The sequence below is a fragment of the Lynx canadensis genome, chromosome A1, assembly GCF_007474595.2.
Source record: "Lynx canadensis isolate LIC74 chromosome A1, mLynCan4.pri.v2, whole genome shotgun sequence".
Classification (NCBI taxonomy): domain Eukaryota; kingdom Metazoa; phylum Chordata; class Mammalia; order Carnivora; family Felidae; genus Lynx; species Lynx canadensis.
In genome coordinates, this window is record NC_044303.2 from 179,851,176 (window position 1) to 179,878,025 (window position 26,850).

At 37.2% G+C, this 26,850-nt stretch overlaps 1 non-coding gene across 1 annotated transcript; it reads right to left on the minus strand.

Moving 5' to 3' along the window:
* Nucleotides 1–22,649: 22,649 nt before the first annotated feature.
* On the minus strand, nt 22,650–22,756 carry LOC115526219. The gene has a single exon (XR_003972574.1). It is a non-coding gene; the product is annotated as a U6 spliceosomal RNA (small nuclear RNA).
* Nucleotides 22,757–26,850: the final 4,094 nt, after the last annotated feature.

The window sequence follows — 26,850 nt, forward strand, 5'->3', positions numbered from 1 at the left end:
TAGCTCTGTGAAGAATGCTGGTGTTATTTTGATAGGGATTGCGTTGAATATGTAGAATTCTTTGGCTAATATCAACATTTTAACAATATTTGTTCTTCCTATCCAGGAACATGGAATCTTTTCCATTTTTTTGTGTCTTCTTCAATTTATTTCATAAGCTTTCTATAGTTTTCAGTGTATAGATTTTTCACCTCTTTGGTTAGATTTATTCCCAGGTATTTTATGGTTTTTGGTGCAATTGTAAATGGGATTGATTCCTTGATTTCTCTTTCTGTTGCTTCATTGTTGGTGAATAGGAATGCAACCGATTTCTGTACATTGATTTTATATCCTGCAACTTAGCTGAATTCCTGAATCAGTTCTAGCAGTTTTTTGGTGGAATCTTTTGGGTTTTCCACATAGAGTATCATGTCATCTGTGAAGAGTGAGAGTTTGACCTCCTCCTGGCCGATTTGGATGCCTTTTATTTCTTTGCGTTGTCTGATTGCAGAGGCTAAGACTTCTAATACTATGCTGAATAACAATGGTGAGAGTGGACATCCCTGTCTTGTTCCTAACCTTAGGGGGAAAGCTCTCAATTTTTCCCCATTGAATATGATATTAGCATTGGGTTGTTCATATATGGCTTTTATGATCTCGAGGTATGATCCTTCTATCCCTACTTTCTTGAGGGTTTTTATCAAGAAAGGATACTGTATTTTGTCAAATGCTTTCTCTGCATCTATTGAGAGAATCATATGGTTCTTGTCCTTTCTTTTATTGATGTGATGAATCATGTTAATTGTTTTGCCGATATTGAACCAGCCCTGCCTCCCAGGTATAAATCCCACTTGGTCGTGGTGAATAATTTTTTTAATGTATTATTGGATCCGGTTGGCTAATATCTTATTGAGGATTTTTGCATCCATGTTCATCAGGGAAATTGTTCTATAGTTCTCCTTTTTAGTGGGGTCTCTGTCTGGTTTTGGAATCAAGGTAATGCTGGTGTCATAGAGTTGGGGAGTTTTCCTTCCATTTCTATTTTTTGGAACAGCTTCAAGAGACGAGGTGCTAACTCTCCCTTAAATGTTTGGTAGAATTCCCCTGGAAAGCCATCTGGCCCTGGACTCTTGCTTTTTTGGGAGATTTTTGATTAGTAATTCGATTTCTTTACTCGTTATGGGTCTGTTCAAATTTTCTATTCCTGTTTCAGTTTTGGTAGTGGATATGTTTCTAGGAATTTGTCCATTTCTTCCAGATTGCCCATTTTATTGGCATATAATTGCTTATAATATTCTCTTATTATTGTTTTTATTTCTGCTGCGTTGGTTGTGATCTCTCCTCTTTCATTCCTGATTTTATTTATTTGAGTCCTTTCCTTTTTCTTCTTGATCAAACTAGCTAGTGGTTTATCAATTTTGTTAATTCTTTCAGAGAACCAGCTTCTGGTTTCATTGATCTGTTCTACTGGTTTTTTTGGTTTCGATAGCATTAATTTCTGCTCTAATCTTTATTATTTCCTGTCTTCTGCTGGTTTTGGGTTTTATTTGATGTTCTTTTTCCAGCTCTTTAAGGCATAAGTTTAGGTTGTGTATCTGAGATCTTTCTTCCTTCTTTAGGAAGGCCTGGATTGCTATATACTTTCCTCTTATGACTGCCTTTGCTGCATCCCAGAGGTTTTGGGTTGTGATGTTATCATTTTCATTGGCTTCCATATGCTTTTTAATTTCTTCTTTAACTTCTTGGCTGGCCCATTCATTCTTTGTAGGATGTTCTTTAGTCTCAAAGTATTTGTTACCTTTCCAAATTTTTTATTGTGGTTGATTTTGAGTTTCCTAACATTGTGGTCTGAAAATATGCATGGTATGATCTTGATATTTTTGTACTTGCTGAGGGCTGATTTGTGTCCCAGTATGTGGTCTATTCTGGAGAACATTCCATGTGCACTGGAGAAGAATGTATATTCTGCTGCTTTAGGATGAAGTGTTCTAAATATATCTATTAAGTATATCTGGTCTAGTGTGTCATTCAAAGCCATTGTTTCCTTGTTGATTTTTTGATGAGATGATCTGTCCATTGCTGTGAGTGGGGTGTTGAAGTCTCCTACTATTATGGTATTACTATGAACGAGTTTCTTTATGTTTGTGATTAATTGGTTTATATATTTGGGTTTTTCCACATTTGGCACATAAATGTTTGCAATTGTTAGGTCTTCTTGGTGGATAGACCCCTTAATTATGATATAATGCCCTTCTTCATCTCTTGATACAGTCTTTGTTTTAAAGTCTAGATTGTCTGATATAAGTATGGTTACTCTGGCTTTCTTTTGTTGACCATTAGCATGATAGATGGTTCTCCATCCCCTTACTTTCAATCTAAAGGTGTCTTTAGGTCTAAAGTGGGTCTCTTGTAAACAGCATATAGGTGGATCTTGTTTTCTTATCCATTCTGTTACTCTGTGTCTTTTTATTGGAGCATTGAGTCCATTGACGATTAGAGTGAGTACTGAAAGATACAAATTTATTGCCATTATGTTGCTTGTAGAGTTGGAGTTTCTGGTGGTGTTCTCTGGTCCTTTCTAATCTTTGTTGCTTTTGGTATGTATGTATGTATGTATGTATGTATGTCTTTTTTCCCCTCAGAGTCCCCCTTAAAATTTCTTTCAGGACTGGTTTAGTGGTCACCAACTCCTTTAATTTGTGTTTGTCTGGGAAACTTTTTATCTCTCCTTCTATTTTGAATGACAGCCTTGCTGGATAAAGAATTCTTGGCTGCATATTTTTCTGATTCAGCACATTGAATATATCCTTCCACTCCTTTCTGGCCTGCCAAGTTTCTGTGGATAGGTCTGCTGCAAACCTGATCTGTCTTACCTTGTAGGTTAAGGACTTTTCTTCCTCTTGATGCTTTCATGATTCTCTCCTTGCCTTAGTATTTTGTGAATTTGACTATGATATGCCTTGTTGATGGTCAGTTCTTGTTGAATCTAATGGGAGTCTGTGCTTCCTGAATTTTGATATCTGTGTCTTTCCCCAGGTTAGGAAAGTTTTCTGCTATGATTTGTTCACATAACCCTTCTACCTCTATTTCTTTCTCTTCCTCTTCTAGGACCCCCTATGATTCTGATGTTTTTCCTTTTTAATGAATCACTGATTTCTCTAATTCTTAAATCATGCTCTTTTGTCTTATTCTCCCTCTATTTGTCTGCTTTCTTATTCTCCATAAGTTTGTCCTCTATATCGCTGATTCTCTGTTTTGCCTCATTCATCCTTGCTGCCGCAGCATCCATTCAAGATTGCAGCTCAGTTATAGCATTTTTTATTTCATCCTGACTAGCTTTTCTTCTTTTATCTCCACAGAAAGGGATTCTAATCTATTTTCGACTCCAGCCAGTATTCTTATTATCATGATTCTAAGTTCTGGTTCATACATCTTGCTTGTATCTGTGTTGGTTAAGTCCCTGGCTGTCATTTCTTCCTGCTCCTTCTTTTGGGGTGAATTCCTTCGTTTTGTCATTTTGAAGGGTGAAAAGGAATTAATGAGATAGAAAAAATTAAAATTAAAAAAAAATAAAATTAGGGATGCCTGGGTGGCTCGATTGGGTGTCTGACTTCAGCTCAGGTCACGATCTCACAGCTCATGGGTTTGAGTCCCATGTCGGGCTCTGTGCTGACAGCTCAGAGCCTGGAGCCTGCTTCGGATTCTGTGTCTCCCTCTCTCTCCACACCTCCTCCACTCATGCTCTGTCTCTCTCTGTCTCAAAAATAAATAAACATTAATTTTTTTGTAAAAATTAAAATTAAAAAAATAGTAAAATTAAAAAATTAAAAACACACATACACAAAATCGAATAAATGATGCTAGATCCTAGGTGTGTTTTGGTCTGGGTGTTGAAAGTGGCTTGATAGATTAGAGAAAAGAGGGGAAAAAAGAAAAAAAAAGAAATGACTTGAAAATTTGAAAAAATGAATACACTGAAGTAGACTAAAATGAAATGATGGAAGTTAAATAGAATTTGAAAAAAAAATACACAACAGTAAAAAATATAGTAGAATAAAATTAAAGAAAAATATTTTTAATAAAAATGAATTTTTTCTTTCTGTATTCAAGAAAAACAAAAGTAATGAAAAGGAGAAAAAGAAAGAAAAAATAAGAGAAAGAAAATTGAACAGTTGGGCTGGCAAACAGTGAAATACGACTGAAATTGCTTTGTTTTCCCCTAGAAGTCAAACTATGAAACTCTTTATAGTCCATAAACTAAGCAGGTGGTGAGACTTGGGTTCTTGAAGAGCGACGATGGCCCAGTTGGGTGGGGCTTAGTGTAATGGCTCTGTTCTCCACTAAATGGCGCTGCTAGCCTACTGGGGTGGATTGTTGTGGCGCTTATATGTGCATATGCACATGTATGGGAGTGGTGAAAATGGCGTTGCCCAGCTACCCAGTCTCTAGTATCGGAACTCTTTTCTCCCTGATCAGCAATCCTCACCGGTCCTTCATATTCAGCTTCTGTACACTCCCCACTTCCACACTGTCTGTAACCAAGCTCCAGGCAGCACCTACCTCCTGAGTTTTGTCTCAGATGCAGCTGCCTTCCCCAGTCCCCCACTTCTGAGGGAGTTCGGCTTTGACCCGCTCCACGCCTCTGTGGAGGGTCTCACCACGCAATGGCTGGGTGCTGGCTGCCCCCAGGAATGCTTGCAGGACCGTGCTCCTCTGATGCCCAGAGACTACAGCCAGGTGCCAGCCTGCCCCAGAAAAAGTTTGCCAGACAGTGTAGCAGCAGCATCTCAGGGATTATGGAAAATCACAACACACATCTGGAACCAGGCTTAACCCCCAATGACCTTGTTCCAGCACCAGCGAATGTGACTGTTCTCTGGGGTCTGCTGGGCCCCAGTGGCCTCACAGCATCTACCAAATGGCCTTTCAGCAGTGGAACTATTTCTCCCTGTGTGACCCAAGAACCTCCTGGACCCCATTCTGCTTCTGGGGATTCACCCTTCCCACCAGAGCCCCGCCAGCTATCGAGCTGTGGGGTTTCAGACTTTGTGCTCCCCGTTTACAGTCTTAATGGAATTTAAACCCTCTCCTTTCTCCTTTCTCCCGTTTTAGTTCAGTCCCTGCGGCTGTTTCCAATTTTCCACTTTCTCTTCAGCTGCTTTTGGGGAAGGGTGCTTTTCCTGTATTCTCCCCCCACCCCCATCTCTGTCCCCTCTCTGCATGCAAAAGCGGCTCCCTCCATGGCTTCTCTGTCCCCATGTTCACCTCTCCGTGCCACGTACCTGCTGAATTCTGTGGTTCAGGGTATGCAGATTGTTGTGTTAATCCTCAGATCAGTTTTTTAGGTGTGCAGGATGGTTTAGTGTTGGTCTGGTTGTATTTCATGGACAGAGACACACAGAAAACTTCCATGCTGTTCCACCATCTTGGTTCCTTCCCTATACCCACATCTTTTTTGTCCATTCATCTGTTGATGGACACTTGGGTTGTGTCCATATTTTGGCTTTTGTAAATAATGCCTCAATAAATATAGTGGGGCATATGTCTCTTCCAATTAGTGTTTTCATTTTCTTTGGGTGAATATGCAGTAGTGGAGTTACTCGATCATAGGGTAGTTCTATTTTTAATTTTTTGAGGAACCTCCATACTATCTTCTACAGTGGCTGCACCAGTTTCCATTCCCACAAGCAGTTCCTTTTTCTCCACATCCTTGCCAACATTTGTTTCTTGTGTTTTTTATTTGTTTTCTATAGGTTTTCCTGAGATATACATCTCAGAAAGGCTGAAAGTTTCTCCTGATTGTATTTTTTTTTCCAACTGAGAAAAATTTGGTAGCATTCTTAATAATGCAAAAAAAAAAAAAAGTTTGAAAAATGGGTGGACTCACTCTTGCCTCTGGTCTTAATTTAAAGAGTACATAGGCCAACTAATAACTATAATAAAATAATCTGTTAAGCCTCAAAGGATATAATTAATTCATTTTAAAAGAGGAATATGAATAACTTAAGATATTTGTGAATCTTTAAACTTTTTTACTGATGAAAGAAATTCAGATGAAAAGAGTAATGAGATTTTTCACTGACTTGTTTGGCAAAAATTAGTGTCTGGTGTGGGAAATGTGGAAAAATAGCCAGGCTTGTATGCAAAAAGGAGCACTCCTGCATGACCTGGAATAAATTTTCTAAGGGGAAGCTTGGAAGTAAGTGTCAATTCTAGGTGTGGATATCCTTTGGCCCAGCAATTATATTTGAGGGAATGTATCCATAGGAAATTATTGGACATGTGTTCAAAGATATATTTTCAAGGATATTAATGGATGGACCATTTATAAAATAAAATACTTTCTTTTTTAATTTTTTTTTCAACGTTTATTTATTTTTTTGGGGACAGAGAGAGACAGAGCATGAACGGGGGAGGGGCAGAGAGAGAGAGGGAGACACAGAATCGGAAACAGGCTCCAGGCTCTGAGCCATCAGCCCAGAGCCTGACGTGGGGCTCAAACTCACGGACCGCGAGATCGTGACCTGGCCGAAGTCGGATGCTTAACCGACTGCGCCACCCAGGCGCCCCTAAAATAAAATATTTTAAAACAGTACTAATATCTACTAGCCAAGATTAATGAAATTAGTTGACATATATCCATAAAATAAAAATAGCTGACATTTATTGAGCACTTACTATTTGCTTGCCACTGTACTAGTTCATTATAGGGATTAACTCATTTAATTTTCACAAACATTCTCTGTGTAGATAGTATTATTATCTCATTTTAAAGATGAGGAAAGTGAGACACAAGGAGGTCGAGTAACTTACCCAAGTTTGTGCAGCTGCCAAGTGGCAGAGTAGGGGTGATACCCAGGCAGTCTGGTGTGAGTCTGTACATGTGGAATATAACACAACCAGTTTATGGAAAGGGGCATGGGTGTCTTTAGTAGAGGAAAGTAGATTTCAGAAGAATCTAGCATGATTATTGGAAGAATAGAGTGGAGGAAGGAAGAAGATATGTGGAATGCTTAGAAAAAATTGGAAAGAGTTTATGCCAAGATATATCAGGGATTACTTGTAGGTGACTCCCACTTTCTTCTTTATAATTCCTTATAATCTGAGATTCTGTACAGTAAGCTTGTATTTTTTTTAACAATTAAAAAGTTGTTTTTTAAAAATCAGCAAACTTTTGGGGCACCTGGTGGCTCAGTCGGTTAAGCGTCCAACTCTTGATTTCAGCTCAGGTCATGGTCTCAAGGTTTGTGAGATCGAGCCCCACATCAGGCTTTGCACTGACAATGCGGAACCTGCTTGGGATTCTCATTCTCCATCTCTCTGTCTCTCTGCCCCTCCCCCCACTCTCAAAATAAATAAATAAACATTAAAAATAAAAAAATAAAAATCAGCCAAGTTTTAGACTTAATTTGTTTTGAGACATTCCTTTTTGACTCAAATGGTATTGGTTTTCTCGTCTAATGTTTCCTACAAGCCAGTACCTTCCTAAATTTCAATTATTCAATAGTTTAATGTTGGCTATACATCTGTATTTTAATAAAACCCTATGTAACTATCCTATGAGTTGTAATTAAGGAGATTGTAGGGATATGAAGATATAATACTGAAATGATTATAATTGACACAGTTACTTGGCTGACCAAATAGCCATTGATGGGATCTCCACTTTGCAGATTGGAGAAGCTGGATACTCACTTTCATAGCCACCCTTGGACCTAGAGTTGGCCATGGGACAGAAGAGACCAAAGGGGCTGGTGGCTTCATAAGCCCCTACAAAATGTTTTCTTTTCCTTGTAGGAAGAGCAAACCTAACTGGCACTGCTTTCCTCTTCAAGCTTTTAGCCTGTTGTGAGGGCATGATTTTTGCAGTTGTAGTAGCCACTTTTTGAACTTCAGGTTACATGTGAGGGCCAAATCAAAAGATATTCTGACCCTAACATGTGGCAGTATTGAACCTAAGACAGCTGAAGCTTATCTCCAGACTTCTTGTTCTGTGGGAAAAATAAAACCTTATTTGTTTAAGCCACCATGAACTCTTTCATAACTTGAAGGCAAGCATATTCCCAATGGATAGTCTATTCAAAATGCTCAGGTGTTATTTTATATTGCATTTAAGAACGTTATAAGGGCACCCGTGTGACTTAGTAAAACATCCAACCCTTGATTTTGGCTCAGGTCATGATCTCACAGTTTGTGACACTGAGCCCTGCAGTTGGACTCTGTGCTGACAGCATGGAGCCTGCTTGGGATTCTCTCTCTCCCTCTCTCTCTCTCTGCCCCTCCCCCTCTTAAAATAAACATTTAAAAAATGTTTCATATCTTACCTTGTGAAGAAATGTTGTTTGAATCATTTTCATAAAGTACTAAAGGACTGTATGAAAATTAGAACTAAAATTAAAACTTATTTAGAAATAAAGTTCATCTGGTTAAATTTCTTCTTTTTTATATACAAAAAATATTTAAGGAGGGTAAATTATTAGCACAAGTTTATATGACTAGTTGTTCTTTTCTTTTATAAACATTTTTAGAACTTTGTATGGTGACACCTTCAGGTGGCTATTTCTGTTTACTATAAGTCATAAGTCACAAGGTATATGAAGTGCAAGATGATAAACTATGAGCATCCTACCACATTTCAGTAGATAGACTGCCTGACAAGAAATACGTCTTCTCCTTACCCTGAGCATGGGAACTGCTGGCTGAATAATTCACAGAAGATATGAATGAAGAATGCTTGCCTGGGTGTATTGGTGGGTGTTCTTCATCATAAGCACTTCAAGAGTCATTTTGTTGGATGATTTTGGTCACTGATAGAGGCTGAGATGTGCAAGCTTATGGCAGCCGGCACAGCAATGAACTCATTATTTTTTTCTCAAAGGCCAGCTCAGCCTCTGCTAGAATGTCTTTTTGGGATTTCTGTATCACTCACAGCTAATGAGTCTGGACTTGCCACTTACATTTCCAAAGTGGATTCCAGTGGTATAATATCATTTTAGAATGAAGCTTATAAAGGAAGAAGGTTGACACTGAGAGTATACTATAGAGCCCCATCCACAAGATATTTATTATAAAACTGCATTTGAATGTGTACCAATAAGGTCTTTTTCTCATGGCCAAGCTATAAAATAGCCCCACAAAATCAGAAGACACAGCTGTATCCTAAACACTTGTAAGCTCTCAGCTCTAAAATCACCTCCAAGAGAACATTCCCTAATTCTTCAGTCTGAGGCAGCCTTACAGCTACTCCAAGATATAACTCCACCTTAGTTTCTTCTAGGCTCTTATTATCATCTGACCATTATGTTATGAATTCTTTTCCTTGTTCTCTGTATCTCTCCCCACACTAGCATGTTATATCAGAAGCAGCAGGACCTGCTCAGTCTTGTTCACTGTGGCATCCTCAGTGAAGATGCAAGGCCAAAGAGCAGGAGTTCAATAAATTATTGTTGAGAGAAGGAGAGAGTGACTGTGATGCTGTAGCTACTTTGGCTATTTAGTGAAGTTAATAAATTTTCTTTTAAGGGTGAGATGGAAGATGAATTCTCTCTTTTTAGTTTTGGTGAGGGTATTGATTTGTATGTTAGCCAAGTACTTGTGTATCTTAGCCTGAAGAGTTACGGTATAAATAAGTAGAAATATACAGGAGCAGTTGCAACTAGCATATGTCTTAGTCATGATAAAATTCGTGTGTGTGTGTGTGTGTGTGTGTGTGTGTGTGTCTGTGTGTCTGTGTATGCATGTAGGTTGGTTAGCTTTATATAACTTGCTTTAGCCTGAGTGGCCAAGGGTCTGGGCTACTGGGGAAAAGATATATTTTTTAGATTGTGCCAGAATTATACAGATATTTTCACATTTCACTGCATAATATGTTAAACAGATATTTTCACAATCTTCAACTGATCCTATTCTCTAAGTATACATACACGTTGGTTCCCCAGTATAGAACCCAATATAAAAAGCATGAAAACCAGGCCAACATTAGCCTCACTTAGGAAACCTGCAGGGAGTTTGATGGAAAGGAAACCTGGGCGTCTGCAAGAGGTTGACACTGGGCCCAAGAGAGAAGAGCCCATAGAGAATCATGTAGCACTCCACCTACTCTTGGGATGGAAAGTCATGTAGGATGTGATATAGCAAAAACATTATTCAGCTCTAAAGAGCAGCTAAATCTGCCAGCAAACTGAATTTTCAGAACAAGATAAAACATTAATTACAGATGACAAGATTAGCGTTTGCTTTTTCTGCAAATTCCACGGGGTCTCTAAGCAACTTGATCTTTGAATTCCCAAGGTACTAAAAAATCCACACAGAAGAGTTTGTTGTCTTAATGTTGCAAGAATCCTTGAGCAATTTACTTGAGCACTGCCAAGTAAAAATCTAGCTTAATGACACAGACTATAAGGAATATTTTTGAGCTTCTTTTAGAGGACTGACATTTAAAACACAGTTTAAGCTGATAATTTTAAGTATAAATTCTTCCAAAATTCTGTGAGTACTCAAGGTGACTTGCTGGAGCTTAAAGAAACAACTGTGTAATCATCAACATTGGATTTTCATTTTAGAAAGCCTTTCCACACACTACTTTTTAAAAGTATTTGTCACTTTGAAATTGTTTGTAATTTTAACAGAGAAGCACTTCCCAAAAGAGAAGTTTGGCTGCTGGAAGGCAAAAAGCTGAGGCCTCATATTTGATATTCATAAATGTGAAGTCACCTTTCCTCTCTTCTTGGCCCAGTCCATTAATACTGATCTCAGAGAATCCTAGGGAACACAATACAGATTAAATTACCAATGTTCAAGGTTTGGAATAAGTTACCAATGTCCAAGCAATATCTGTTAGAGAGAAAATGTTGCTGTTTTGGGTATAGACTCTCAGACAACAAGACAAACACAAGTGTACAAGAAATAGAATACTTTTTTTTTAGCATGGACCCTCATCTTAATGTCAATTCCCCATTCTGTTGAATGGCATAAAACATAAAGTTAGTCACCTGTGGGTACATTCAGTCTTTTCAGGTTTAAACTTCATTAAGTTGAGAGTTTCTTTTTCTCCATCGTTCTTCTTGGAGTAGCAGGTAGCATTGTGACAATTTACAAATCCCTCTTAAGTACCTGGAATGATGCAGAGTTTATTCTGCCTTGGCAATATGGTTGGCTATCTTAAGGTCACTAGGCCTTCAACAATCCATGCAGCCCTCTTTTCCTTATTCTTCCAGGCAAGACCACTGCCTCCCATAAATCTGGCTGGGAACTACAGTACAAGTCTCCTCTATTTTATCTGAACATTATATCATTTCCCCTTTTGCAACAAACACTAGCCCCTTCGCTGAGAGCCCTCCCCCCCCCCCATCAGCATCTCACTATTTCGCTTTCTTTTCTGATTTTTTTCTCCCATCTCAAAAAGTGTGTTAATTCTGAAAAACAGAAACTCAACTTTCAGAAAAGTTGTAAGACTAATATAATTAATGACTGTATACCTTTTATGTAGGTACACCAGTTAAGATTTTGTATCATTTGCTTTATCTCTTTCTGTCTACACACAGGGATACACACACACACACTTTTTATTCTCCTGAATCAATAGAGAGTTGCTTACATCATGCCATTTCACCCTGAAATACTTAATCATGCATCTCCCAAGATTAAGGCATTCTTCTACCTTATCACATTTGGGAATTTAATATTGACACAATGCCTTAACTAGTATTACTAATGTAGCTCTATTTCTAAAAGTTTCCAGTCATCTCAGCAAGGTCCTTTATACATTTTTCCTTTATAATAATAATCTTTGTATAATGATCTGTGATCCAGTTTGGGCCCACTAACTGCATTTAGTTATCAGGGGTCTTACTCTTAACTGAGATTATCAGCTCAGAGAATTAGTACATGGAGGGAGAAGGGTTGGGAGTGGAGAAGGAAAAACTCACTTTGTTCTTTAAGCCAGGCCCGTGGTTTTTAAAGCTCAGAAACCAAGAGATCACTTCTTTTGTCACTATTTACATCCTTGCTCTTAGCTGCCTACCCTGTAGGCAATGAGGGCCAGTAAAGGAAAACTAGAGGCAGGAAAACCATGCCAGTTAATATTACACTTCAAATTATTACCCTGACCCAATGTTATTACAGAAAAATGGATTTGTGCCTCCCATTAAGGTGGATTTTTCTCCTTGGGGACTTTTTAATAGTCCACAGTGTCATTTTGTTCTGCCTTATAGAACTCAGTCTCTGGAGGACGATGTTCTTCCTTCTCACCTTACTTTCTCTTTTCTGATTCCCTTCTTAGTGTCATATTGTTGCAATTGATACCAGAGAACAAATACTTATAGTTGCCTTCTTGGAGGGAAATTTTGGCCACTGACTAAATTTAGAAGGACAGTCATGTGGATCAGGTATGAAATCAGTAATGTTATAGATGAAAATTTGCAGGACCCTGATAATGAAGTAAATTGCTTTCACATAGGCCTCCTATAGCTAAAAGCATCAGTAGCAGCCTCAAGTTAAGTGTAGTAAGTTAAGAGTGTCTTTGCTTTCTGATAGTCTCTGAAACTGTCATTTGGACGATGAGCTCAGTTTATTAATTAGAGCTGATAACTTGTGAACTCTAAATCAGTTGTAGGTTTTCAACATGACAACCTTCTGCTTTTGAGAGGCTTATATTATAAAGCCAACAACTTTATGACAATGAACCAAGGGCCTTTTGTGCTGTTCTAGGCAGTATTTTACTTGACATCAGGAAGATGTTGTATAAATACTCACTGATTGAAACACAGAAGAGTAATTATTCTTATTCAAATGATAACATAAACAATTGAGCTCAGATTCCAGGATTTACTCAACTAACCCTCAGAACATGCTTTGCTGCTACTAAGATGTGCAGGGGGTAAGAAAAGAAACCAACCAAAAAAGAAAAAAAAAAGAACTACTTTTATATTTTATATTTGAAAGACAAGTCATAGACTGCAAAAAAAATATTCACTATGCACTTACATGATAAAGCAGTTGTGTGAGAATATAAAAAGAACTCTTACAGTTCAATAATATGAAGGCAAACAACCCATTTAAAAATGGGCAAAAGATAAAAACAGACACTTGGGTTGAAACGCAGGCCAAAAGGTGCTCAATAGCATTATTCATCACGGGAATGTGAATTATAATGAGATACTACCTCATACCCACTAGAATGGATAAAGTTAAAAATACTACCTAATACTAAGTATTAGCAACCCAAATGTCTGTCAAGATGTGAATATGTTATGCGTGAACAATGGGATACTCCTCAGAGAAATTATAAAGGCAACAGCCTGGATAAATCTCGAAATGATTATATGGAGTAAAAAAAATCCAGGCCAAAAAGAGTACATATTACTCTTAATTCCTGTCATATGAAATTCTAGAAAATGCAAAATAATTAGAGGCAGAAAGCATACAGGTGGGTGTCTGAAGATGGGATGGGAGAGGGTGTCTGAGGGGGGATGGACTACACAGGGGCATGGAGAAACAGTATCTTGATTGTAGTGATGGTTTCATAGGTGTATGGATAGGCTAAAAACTCATCAAATTGTACACATTAAATATGTGCAGTTTATTGTATATCAATTATACCTCCATAAAGCTGTTTTATATAAAAAAAGAAAGCATAGATTGGGAGGGAATATTTATAATATGTAAACCTAAAGAAGGGACTAATATCTAGAATATTAAAAATTAAATTCCACAGCCCAATAAAGAAAAAATATAACCCAATAGGAAAATGGGCAAATATCTCTAATGGGATATATATCTGACCATGGTAGCATGAAAGTAAGACAAGAGGAGGAAGGTAAATAGACTTAGAGTGTTCTAACGTCCTTGAATTTCTTGGGAATTGGCAAAAGTACTTACTTATATTAGATTTAAATATGTTAAGGATAAATATGTCATTTCTAGGAGAACCACGATAAGATAATATAAAAATACATGACTAACAAGGTGATAGAGAAGGGAAATGTAATAATAAAAAAAACTTTGTTAATGCTTTCCATTCCAAGAGCTCTGAGCTTAAATTTTTCATATCCCTCTTTAACCCTGGTTCAGTGTTCAAAATAGGACAAATTTGTAAATTCTTCAGGTTTTTGTTTCTTTTTTCCTGATTTGGGGTAAGAGTTGTGTGTGTGTGTGTGTGTGTGTATATATAATTTTATTTTATTTTTTTGCTGCTGCTAGTTTTTACTGTTATTGCTATCATTATTATTACTATGACTAATTATTTGCCCTATGCCAGAGGGAAAGTAATGAAAGATAATTTAATCTTCTACTTACCTAAAACCCAGATAAAATACTTAGCTGAGAAGGAGTCTGAAACTCATAGTTTAAATGAATAATTCATGTCTCCTATAGTTTTGTCTTCACTGTCACAGTGTCCTATGCAAGCAGATAATTGAAAGTTGTGATATTTTGCTTTCAAATGTGTCTCAGGGACAACAATAGAGTCCCATCACATTTATATATATAAGCTACCTAATGCAGGCATCAGCCCTTTAGCCCCTACACTCAGAAGTTTTCTTAGTCCTTTTCCCACTGAGTCATGACTGCGGAATTGCCAGAGTGTCAGATGAGAGATTTTAAGTTTGTGGACTAATCTACAGGAGCTCTATAATAAATTATTACTGTTTATGAAGTTAGTATTTACATATATTTATTCACATATTTATGTTGCTCTTCATTACTTCCCAGATATCTGTGCTTCAATCTAGGATCATTTTTCCTTCCCCATCCTTTACTGTTTGTTTATATAAAAATGTCTATTTTTCCTTCATTTTTAATAATATTTTTTGTTGGACATTGAATTAAAAATTGACAGGATTTTTTCCCAAGTGTTTTCCTGATCTGCTTCCATTGTCTTCTGACTTCCATTGTTTACGTTGAGAAGTCAGTATCATGTTTTTTGTCTTCTTTGTTAATAGTGCATCATTTTTCATTGCCTACTTTTCTCCCCTTTTTATTTTGAAAAAATTCAGAGCTATAGAAAATTTGAAAGAGGGGCGCCTGGGTGGCGCAGTCGGTTAAGCGTCCGACTTCAGCCAGGTCACGATCTCGCGGTCCGTGAGTTCGAGCCCCGCGTCAGGCTCTGGGCTGACGGCTCGGAGCCTGGAGCCTGTTTCCGATTCTGTGTCTCCCTCTCTCTCTGCCCCTCCCCCGTTCATGCTCTGTCTCTCTCTGTCGCAAAAATAAATAAACGTTGAAAAAAAAAATTTAAAAAAAAAGAAAATTTGAAAGAATAGTACAATGAAATCTATATATACTTTACCAATATATACCAATTTTAAATATTTTTCCACATTTGTCTTCTTTTTCACTCTCTCTGTCTGCCATACACATACATACGTATGTCCTCACTATCCTCACTCAGAATACCTCCCAATATCTGTCCTCATTCAGAAATTCATTGCTCTTAGCAGTAGAATCTATCTTTCCTAATTCATCTGACCAACAATACTGTCCACTGTTTTTGATTGAGACAGTCTCTAAACATCTAGCCAAACAATATAAATATTTTAAAAAATGCAAGCATATTAGTTTTCTATCACTGCATAAGAAATTACCATAAACTTAGCAGCTTAAAACAACATATATTTATTATCTCACAGTTTCTATGGGACAGGAGTCCTAATATGGGTTATCCAGGTCCTCTGCCAAGGATCTCATGAGCCTGAAATTACAGTGTTATAGCTGGCACTGTGATCTCATTGAGACTCAGGGTCTTTTTTCCAGCTTACTAGTTGGTAGGATTCAGTTCCTTGTGATTATAGGACTGAAGTCCTCAATTTCTTCCTTGCTAGAAAGAGGGACAACTCTTAGCTCCTAGAGGCTACCCTCAGGTCTTTGCCACATGTTCCTCTCCATAGGCATTTTATACATACTGCTTCTTCAAGGTCAGCAGGAGAATCTCACTCTTGTCTTCTATGACAGAGTCTCATGTACAGGAGTGATTATCCCATCATAGTTACAGTCCCTACCCACACTCACAAGGAGAGAATTACACAGCACAAGTACACCAGCAGGCAGGAATATTGGGGGCCATCTTAGAATTCTGCCTACTGCAGCAAGATTTAATGACACTGATGACAGTGATGTTTGGAGAACTGCTTGATTCCTACACAAATCATAGATAAATGAGTAAGATCAATTAACAAGTGAAAACAAAACAGATGAAATTGATAGCATTTCCAAAGAGAATGATTGGTTATCAAGGAATTAAGAGATACTCCTGGAAAAATTGCTAAATGTCATAGAAATTTTTATAAAAATATGCTTACATAGTAAGTATTGAAACTATGGGTATTGTTTTAGGTTTCTAAAACATTTGTTAGAGAAATTTTGTCTCTCTAAACTATCAAAATGTGATTCATTTTTTTGTCCTAATAATTAGAAGATAGTTATGATAATTTAAATTTTATAAATTATAAAAACAAAACTGGAAGTAAATTCATTAGAAAGTGGTGTTTTTTTTCATTTTATGAGATAAATCCAGAATCACTTTTCTCTCCCCATTTGATACTGAATTTTTAGTCTCTATTTAATTTATCTATCTATCTATCTATCTATCTATCTATGTTTATTTTTTTATTTTTGAGAGAGAAAGAACACAAATGAGACAGGGACAGAGTGAGAGGGAGACACAGAATCTGAAGCAGGATCCAAGCTCTGAGCTGTGAGCAGAGAGCCTGAAGCAGGGCTCGAACTCGTGAACTGTGAGATCATGACCTGAGCTGAACTCAGATGCTCAACCAATTGAGCCTTCCTGGTGTCCCTTGGTCTCCATTTTAAATTGATTTACTTTGTGTGGCTTTATCTGGGATCAACTTCCCTGGTGTATTGAATCCCTGCACTTGAAAAATGCATCATGTTTGGGGGGACTATCTGGCTTGGTATATGAAATACAAGAACTATTGTCAGCTAGTAGTATTTCCATGCAGTGAAGTAGACTAAACTATCAATATCTACAGTGGTTAGCTCAACTTGTTGGAGTACATATGAAATTATTTATTGAACCATGGTCTTAGTTTTTCACAGTTATGGTATTCAAAATTATTTACAAATAAGAAGGCATGGCCACTGACCAATCAGATTGAATGTCTTCCATAAACAAATGATAAGGCCATACTAGGGCATTTCAGGCAGATAGGCAAATACCACTCTGTTTTGTATATTTCATTTCATTATTGGCGAGTATCATATTGCATTCCTAAGCCTAGATAATTTTATAAATGATTATACAGATATGACACTAGGAAAAGGAAGAGACTGAATTCCCTGTCCAACCATTTGAGAGTCCAAAGCTTACTACTCAAGCATTTAAAGAGACCAATGAAATCTCCCCTCACAACTCCCAAACCACAGAAATAATCTTTTTTGTAAGGATGACATTGCAGAAGGGAAAAGTGAATAGCTACAAAGAGGGTGGGGCTTTTGTTCAGTGTGAATTCTGGGACACTGCACCTGGGTATGTCAGACTTAAACTCCAGATGTTAAAAATCAAATAAGTTATTATTTTTTTCTTTAAAGTAGGGGTGGAGAGAGAATGAAGTCTATACTGTATAGTTCGGGACATTGGCTTTGTGTGATACTGTCTGCTAAGAAGCACATCCTTTGACTGGAGGGTGGTTTTTTTTTCTGTTTATTTATTTTTATTTTTTAATATAATTTATTGTCAAGTTGGTTAACATACAATGTATACAGTGTGCCCTTGATTTTAGGGGTAGATTCCTGTGATTCATCACTTATATACAACACCCAGTGCTCATTCCAGCAAGTGCCCTCCTCAATGCCCATCACCCATTTTCCCCTTCCCCCTGCACCTCCATCAACCCTCAGGTTTTTCTCTGTATTTAAGAGTCTCTTATGATTTGCCTCCCTCCCTCTCTGTTTCTATTATTTTTTCCCTTCCCTTTCCCATGGTCGTCTGTTAAATTTCTCAAATTCCACATATGAGTGAAAAATTATATCTGTCCTTCTCTGACTGACTTATTTCACTTAGCATAATACCCTCCAGTTCCATCCATGTTGCTGCAAATGGCAGGATTTCATTCTCTCATTGCCAAGTAGTATTCTATTGTATATATAAACCACATCTTCTTTATCCATTCATCAGTTGATGGACATTTAGGCTCTTTTCATAATTTGGCTATTGTTGAACATTGGGGTACATGTGCCCCTATGCATAAGTGCTCCTGTATCCTTTGGATAAATTTCCAGTAGTGCTATTGCTGAGTCATAGGGTAGTTCTATTTTTGATTTTTTGAGGAACCTCCACACTGTTTTCCAGAGTGTCTGTACCAGTTTGCATTCCCACCAACAGTGCAAGAGGATTCCCATTTCTCCACATCCTTGCCAGCATCTGTGGTTTTCTGAGTTGTTAATTTTTAGCCACTCTGACTGGTGTGAGGTATCTCAATGTGGTTTTGATTTGTATTTCCCTAATGATGAGTAATGTTGAGCATCTTTTCATGTGTCTGTTGACCATCTGGATGTCTTCTTTGAAAAAGTGTCTATTCATGTCTTCTGCCCATTTCTTCACTGGATTATTTGTTTTTCAGGTGTTGAGTTTGGTAAGTGCTGTATAGATTTTAGATAGTAACCTTTTATCTGATATGTTATTTGCAAATATATTTTCCCATTCCATTGATTGCCTTTTAGTTTTGTTGATTGTTTCCTTTGCAGTGCAGAAGCCTTTTACCTTCATGAGGTCCCAAATAGTAAATTTTGCTTTTATTTCCCTTGCCTTTGGAGATGTGTCGAGCAAGAAATTGCTGCAGCTGAGGTCAAAGAGGTTGTTGTCTATCTTCTCTAGGGTTTTTATGGTTTCCCATCTCACATTTAGGTCTTTTATCCATTTTGTTTTTGTGTATGGTGTCAGAAAGTGGTCCAGTTTCATTCTTTTGCATGTTGCTGTCCAGTTCTCCCAGCACCATTTGCTAAAGAGACTGTCTTTTTTCCATTGGATACTCTTTCCTGCTTTGTCAAAGATTAATTGGCCATACATTTGTGGGTCCAATTCTGGAGTCTCTATTCCATTGGTCTATGTGTCTGTTTTTGTGTGAATACAATATTGTCTTGATGATTACAGCTTTGTAGTAGAGGCTAAAGTCTGGGATTGTGATGCCTCCTGCTTTGGTTTTCTTTTTCAACATTACTTTGGCTATTCGGGGTCTTTTGTGGTTCCATACAAATTTTGAATTGTTTGTTCTAGCTTCAAGAAGAATGCTGGTGCAATTTTGACTGGGATTGCATTGAATGTGTAGATTGCTTTGGGTAGTATTAACATTTTAACAATATTTGTTCTTCCAATCCATAAGCATGGAATGTTTCTCCATTTCTTTGCGTCTTCTTCAATTTCCTTCATAAGGTTTCTATAGTTTTCAGGATACAGATCTTTTACATCTTTGGTTAGGATTATTCCTAGGTATCTTATGGTTCTTGGTGCAATTGTAAATGGAATTGATTTCTTTATTTCTATTTCTGTTGCTTCATTATTGGTGTATAAAAGTGCAACTGATTTATGTACATTAATTTGGTATCCTGTGACTTTCTGAATTCATGTATCAGTTCTAGCAGCTTTTTGGTAGATTCTTTCAGATTTTCCATGTAGAGTATCATGTTATCTGCAAAAAGTGAAAGTTTGACTTCTTCTTTGCCAATTTGGATGACTTTTATTTCACTTGGTCATCTGATTGCTGATGCTAGGACTTCCAACACCATGTTGAACAATGGTGGTGAGAGTGGACATCCCTGTTGTGTTCCTGATTTCATGGAAACATCTGGTCTCAGTCGAGGTCCATCTGGTCTCAGTTTCTCCCCATTGAGGATGATCCTGGCTGAGGGCTTTTCATATATGGCTTTTATGATGTTAAGATATGTTCCTTCTATCCTGACTTTTTTGAGGGTTTTTATTAAGAAAGGATGCTGTGTTTTGTCGAATGCTTTTTCTGCATCTATTGACAGAATCATATGGTTCTTATCCTTTCTTTTATTAATGTGATGTATCACATTGAATGATTTGCAAATATTGAGCCAGCCCTGCAGCCCAGGAATGAATCCCAATTAATCATGGTGAATAATTCTTTTTATATGCTTTTGAATTTGATTTGCTAGTATCTTGTTGAGAATTTTTGCATCCATGTTCATCAGAAATATTGGCCTATAATTCTCCTTTTTTTATGGGGTCACTGTCTGGCTTGGGAATCAAGGTAATGCTCACTTCATAGAATGAGTCTAGAAGCTTTCTTTCCATTTATATTTTTTGGAACAGCTTGAGAAGGATAGGTATTAGCTCTTCTCTAAATGTTCAGTAGAATTCCCCTGGGAAGCCATTTGGCCCAAGACTCTTATTCGTTGGGAGATTTTTGATAACTGATTAAATTTCTTTGCTGGTTATGGGTCTGTTCAAATTTTCTATTTCTTCCCATTTGAGTTTTGGTAGTGTGTGGGTGTCTAGGAATTTGTCATTTCTTTGAGGTTGTCCAGTTTGTTGGCATATAATTTTCTGTAGTATTCTCTGATAATTGTTTGTATTTCTGTGGTGTTGGTTGTGATATGTCCTATTTCATTTGTGATTTTATCTATTTGGGTCCTCTCTCATTTCTTTTTGAGAAGTCTGGCTAGGGGTTTATCAACTTTGTTTATTTTTTCAAAACCAGCTCTTTGTTTCATTGATCTGTTTAATTGGTGGGTTTTTTTTTTGGATTCTATATTGTTTATTTCTGCTCTAATCTTTTTTTTTTTTTAATAATTTATATCCAAATTAGTTAGCATATAGTGCAACAATGATTTCAGGAGTAGATTCCTTAGTGCCCCTTACCCATTTAGCACATCCCCCCTTCCACAACCCCTTCAGTAACCTTCAGTTTGTTCTCCATATTTATGAGTCTCTTATATTTTATCCCCCTCCCTGTTTTTATATTATTTTTGTTTCCCTTCCCTTATGTGCATCTGTTTTGTCTCTTAAAGTCCTCATATGAGTGAAGCCATATGATATTTGTCTTTCTCTGACTGACTAATTTCACTTAGCATAATACCCTCCAGTTCCATCCACGTAGTTGCAAATGGCAAGATTTCATTCTTTTTGATTGCCAAGTAATACTCCATTGTGTATATATATATACCACATCTTCTTTATCCATTTATCCATCGATCTACATTTGGGCTCTTTCCATACTTTGGCTATTGTTGATAGTGCTGCTATAAACATTGGGGTGCATGTGTCCCTTCAAAACAGCACACCTATATCCCTTGGATAAATGCCTAGTAGTGCAATTGCTGGGTCGTAGGGTAGTTCTAATTTTAGTTTTTTGAGGAACCTCCATACTGTTTTCCAGAGTGGCTGCAGCAGCTTGCATTCCCATGCTCTAATCTTTATTATTTTTCTTCCTCTGCTGGCCTTAGGGTTTCTTTGCTCTTCTGCTCCTAGTTCCTTTAGATGTGCTGTTATATTTTGTATTTTTCTTGTTTCTTGAAATAGGCCTTGATTGCAATGTATATTCCTCTTGGGACTGCCTTTGCTGCATCCTAAAGTTTTGGATTGTCATGCTTTCATTTTCATTTGCTTCCATATTTTTTTTTTTATTTCTTCTTTAATTGCCTGGTTGACCCATTCATTCTTTACCAGGATGTTCTTTTGATCTCCATGCATTTGGAGGTTTTCCAAACTGTTTCCTGTAGTTGATTTCAAGTTTCATAACATTGTGGTTTGTAAATATGCATTATATGGTCTCAATTCTTTTATATTTATTAAGGGCTGTTTTGTGAGCCAGTATATGATCTGTCTTGGAGAATGTTCCATGTGCACTCGAGAAGAATATGTATTCTGCTTTTGGATGAATATATCTGCCAAGTCCATCTGGTCCAGTGTATCATTCAGGGCCATTGTTTCTTTATTGATTTCTGTCTAGATGATCTGTCCCCTGCTGTAAGTGCAGTATTAAAGTTACCTGTAATTATGATATTCTTATCAATAAAATTGCTTATGTTTGTGAATGATGTATATATTTGGGTGTTCCCAATTGGGTGCATAAACATTTATAATTGCTAGCTCTTCTTGATGGATAGACCCCATAATTATGATATAATGCCCATCTTCATCTCTTGTTACAGTTAGTTTAAAATCTATTTTGTCTGATATAACTATGGATACTCCAGCTTTCTTTTGATTTCCAGTAGCATGATAGATGGTTGTTCATCCCGTCACTTTCAATCTGAAGGTGTCCTCAGGTCTAAAATGGGTCTGTTGTGGACAGCATAGATGGATCTTATTTTTTATCCATTCTGATACCTTGTGTCTTTTGATTGAAGCATTTAGTCTGTTGGCATTCAGCATTATTATTGTAAGATATAGATTTAGTGTCATTGTGTTATCTCTAGGTTTCATGCTTGTGGTGATGTCTCTGGACGTTTGTAGTCTTTGCAACATTCCACTCACAGAGTCCCCCTTAGGATCTCTTGCAGGGCTGGTTTAATGGCCATGAACTCCTTCAGTTTTGTTTATCTGGGAAAGACTTTATCTCTCCTTGTATTACGAATGACAGATTTGCTGGATAAAGGATTCTTGGCTGCCTATTTTTCCCATTCAGCACATTGAATATTTCCTGCCACTCCCTTCTGGCCTGCCAAGTTTCAGTGGACAGGTCTACTACTACCTTTAAAAATACAGACACTTCAAAAATTTGCATGTCATCCTTGAGCAGGGGCCATGCTAATTTTCTCTGTATTGTGCCAGTTTTAGTAAATGTGCTGACGAAGCAAGCCCTGGAATGTTTTCAATGTAATATTAGACCAGGGCCATATCTAAGGATTGTGTGAGTCATGGCCCTAAAAATCAGTGCCTTCTTCAGTTTTTTGGTACTAGCTATCTTGCTTGCCATGTCTTAGTCCTGTGCTTGTGTTAGACCTATGACCATAGACTGAGAAGTCCTGTTTCCCTTTTCCTTAGAAACTCAGAATGTTAAAACACCGTAGACATTCACTTGTTCAGAATTGTTTTCACTATTCTTATTGCATCTTTACTTGATCGTCTTCTTACTTTATTTTCTGAAGTATATACAGTTGACCCTTGAACAATGCAGGGGTTAGGGATGCTGACCCCTACAGAGTTGAAAATCCATATATAACCTCGACCCCCCCAAAACTTAACTACCAATAGCCTACTATTGACCAAAAGCCTTACCAATGACATAAACAGTCGATTAACATATATTTTGTATGTTATATTTATTATATATGGTATTCTTACAATAAAGTAAGCTAGAAAAAAGAAAACATTATTAAAAAAGTCATAAGGTAGAGAAAATAAATTTACGGTACTCTATTTATTGATACTTTAAATTTACAAGATGGATTGTCTGTCAGTATCTATTTCAATATTGTCTTGTATGATACAAAACACTATAGATGTTCTGTGTATTAGTAACCCTGGACATCAAAACTGGAAAAGCAATGTGAAAAATGTTTATTTATAGGTATGGTAATTCATGCATTGATAATAAAGAAGCAGTAATATGATTGCCTTATGGTAGCCTAGTGTAATCAATATGATCACTTAAGGGTAGCCTAATCTACATACCAATGAATGAATAGTTATAAAAATTCTATTGCATAGAGTATTATAGTCATATTCATAATACTGTATTGGAAACATTGCTAACATTTTCTAACAACACACTTACCTGTAATGATACACAGTTTCTCTAATTAGGGAGAGAGAGAGAGCAGGCATACTGTATAGTAATATAATTATTGGAAAGAAAAGTTATAAAACAGTAAGAAAACAAAAATCATTAATCTTATATTAAATGTCACTCACCTTACGCCTATGTAAGGATAGACTATCCATTTCCATACAAGTCTTGCACACAATGTTTTGCATGATACTTAGGCGGTGATGATGACACAAAATGTCTCTTACAGTTCTTGCCATACAGTTGTTAGTTTTTCACATGAAGACACACACAGGGATACACAACAGGTACATTTATTAACTGCATGGTGTGATGATTACCTACTATTCACTAAATGAAAGTGGATCATCATAAAGGTCTTCATCCTTGTCATTTTTGTAAGGGTTAAATTGTACTGTAGGGCTAACGCTTAGCTTGAAAGATAACTTTGTTCTGACACTGAAGGTCAAAAGATAACAACCTTGCTTTTACTCTTGTAAATCATACTTCATACTCTTGTGAATCAGGCTTTACCAATGAAGAAAACAAAAGCTCAAAAAAGAGCATCAGAGACAAGGTCAAGGAGATCCAGTGGTTGCAGCTTAGCGGCAGAAAGTCTAAAATAATCACCTCATTCGGTAACTGTTTCTGACTCATCTGGCAACTATTTCTAACTCATCTAGAAACTGTTTCTCTGTTCTGTTCCCAGATAATGATAAAACGATGTGATCGGCTTTAAAAACTCTGTACCCCGGCTGTTCAGAGCCACACTCTTATTAGGAGTGTTGGTCCCGATCGGTCAGCCACACTCTTATTAGGAGTGTTGGTCCCGATCGGTCAGCTACACTCTTATCAAGAGTGTTGGTCCCGATCGGTCGGCCTTGCCTCTTAGCGTCACCGGCAATGAGTGAGCGGAGGTCCAGGTTCGAACCTGCAATAAACGACTCTTGCTGCTTGGCTTTGACTTATGACTCTGGTGGTCTTTTGTGGGAGGTTTCGGAACTTCGGGCATTACAATTTTCACGTCGAATAGGCTGAGGGGACAGAGGAAGAGGAGGGGTTGGTCTTGCTGTGTCTGTGGTGGCAGAGGTGGAAAAGGTGGAAGAAGTGCAAGGGAAGGCAGAAGCAGAAGGCACACTGGCTATAACTTTACAGAAATACATTGTAATTTCTGACTTTTTGCTTTATCATTTCTCTAAAAATATTTCTATATAGTGCCAATTCTTCCACCGTTTGCTTTAGTTTCAGTGCCTGTTTCATAGAAAGGTCTATGTTGTAAAAGAAGTCAAAAGCAGTCTTAAATAATCAGAATCCTTCTGCCAGATTGTCTAATGTCAGTTTGTTTTCTGGCACTGCTTCTGCTTCCTTTCCTCATTGTCTGGCACTGGTTTAGAAGCACTCATCTCCATCAAATTGTCTTCTGTTCATTCCTTTGGTGTGGTGTCTGTTAGCTCTTGAATTTCTCCAAGATCCATGTCTTGAAACCCTTCACCTCCCACCTTTTTTGTCATATCCACAATCTCTTTCATGATTTCCTTGATTGACTCTGTTGTGAATGCTGTGAAGTCATGCACAACATCTGGACACAGTATTCTCTAGCAGGAATTTATTGTTTCAGGCTTTAATGGCTTTCACAGCTTTTTATGTAACAAGGATAGCATCTCTAATGGTGTAATCCTTCCAGATTTTCATGATATTCTCTCTATCGGGGTTCTCTTCCATAGTTTGACATTTCTTTCCATGAGGTACCATGTGTAAACAGCTTTAAAGGTCCTTATGATAACCTGATCTATAGGCTGAATTAGAGAATTTGTGTTTGGGGGCAAATAGAATACTTAATTGCTTTCAATGTTGAAGCCATGGAGTTCTGAGTGGCCAGGAACACTGTCCAATATAAAAAGAACTTAAAAAGCAGTCCCTTACTGGCAAAGTACTTCCTGACTTCAGGGAAAAAGCATTCATAGAACCAATCCAGAAAAAAAGGGTTCTCATCGTCCAGGCCTTCTTGTTGTACGATCAAAGACTAGCAGCTTGTGTTTATCTTTTCCCTTCAAGTCTTGGGGGTTAACCACTTTATAGATAAAGGTAGATAAGGATAGTCCTGATCATAAAACCAACTGAATTTGCACAAAGCAGTAGAATTAATTTATCCCTTCTTACGTTAGATAATGGTGCTCACTTCTTTCCCTTAGTATTAAATTTCCTTTGTGGCATTTTGTCCAGAATAGGACACCTTTATCTGCATTAAAAACCTGATGCACGTGTCCTTTTTCCTCAATGATTTTCTCATGGCATTTCATCTGGGAACTCATCTGCTGACTCTCGATTGGCAGAAGGTGCTTCTTTTGTTATGTTGACATTTTTTAAGCCAAACCTCTTTGTAAAATTATCAAACCATCCTTTGTTGACATCATATTCTCCAACTTCAGACCCTTTACTTTTTTTTTTTTGCTTACAGTTGTCATATAATGATTTTGCTATTTCTCAAATCATATCAGAGTCTGTAGGTATGTCTTTCTTATAATAATCCTGCACTCATGTAAAAGTTGCATTTTCAATACAAGATAAAAAAGGTATTTCACAAAAAGTGCAAGGTTTTTGCACCTGCACGTGTGGCCACAGTGACAGCTTTACACATTTCCTTTTCTTTTTTTACTATGTCCTTACACTGGATTCATTTATCTTGAAATGGCAGGCAACCACAGCTACAGACCTCAATCTATGCTACATATCAAGCAATTCATCTTTTTCTTGTAATGTCATGACTTTTCTCTACTTCTTGAGAGCACTTCCAGCATCACTAATGGCACTTCATATGGGTCCCGTGGTGTTATTCAAAGCTTATGGTATTGAGGTCAACATGGTGAAAAATATGCAAGACCTATGAGAAATCACTTTTTACTGCAGTACACAATTTACCAGAGAGATGAACTGCTCGCCCAGAGATGATTAGCATCATATAGCATTTTAAGCCGATAATCCTAGCACTTGAGCTCACCACTATGAAATTATTACAGTTTTGTAGTGTGTGCTACAATTAATTTTATGCAGTTATGATTTAGTACTGCATCTTTACGTTTGTTTACATTTCTCTGGATTGCAAGTGGTTCCATGTACAATCTGTAAGTGTGTGTGTAAGTTTTGATAAATTTTAACTTTTGGTAATAGATTTGTATATACATTTTTT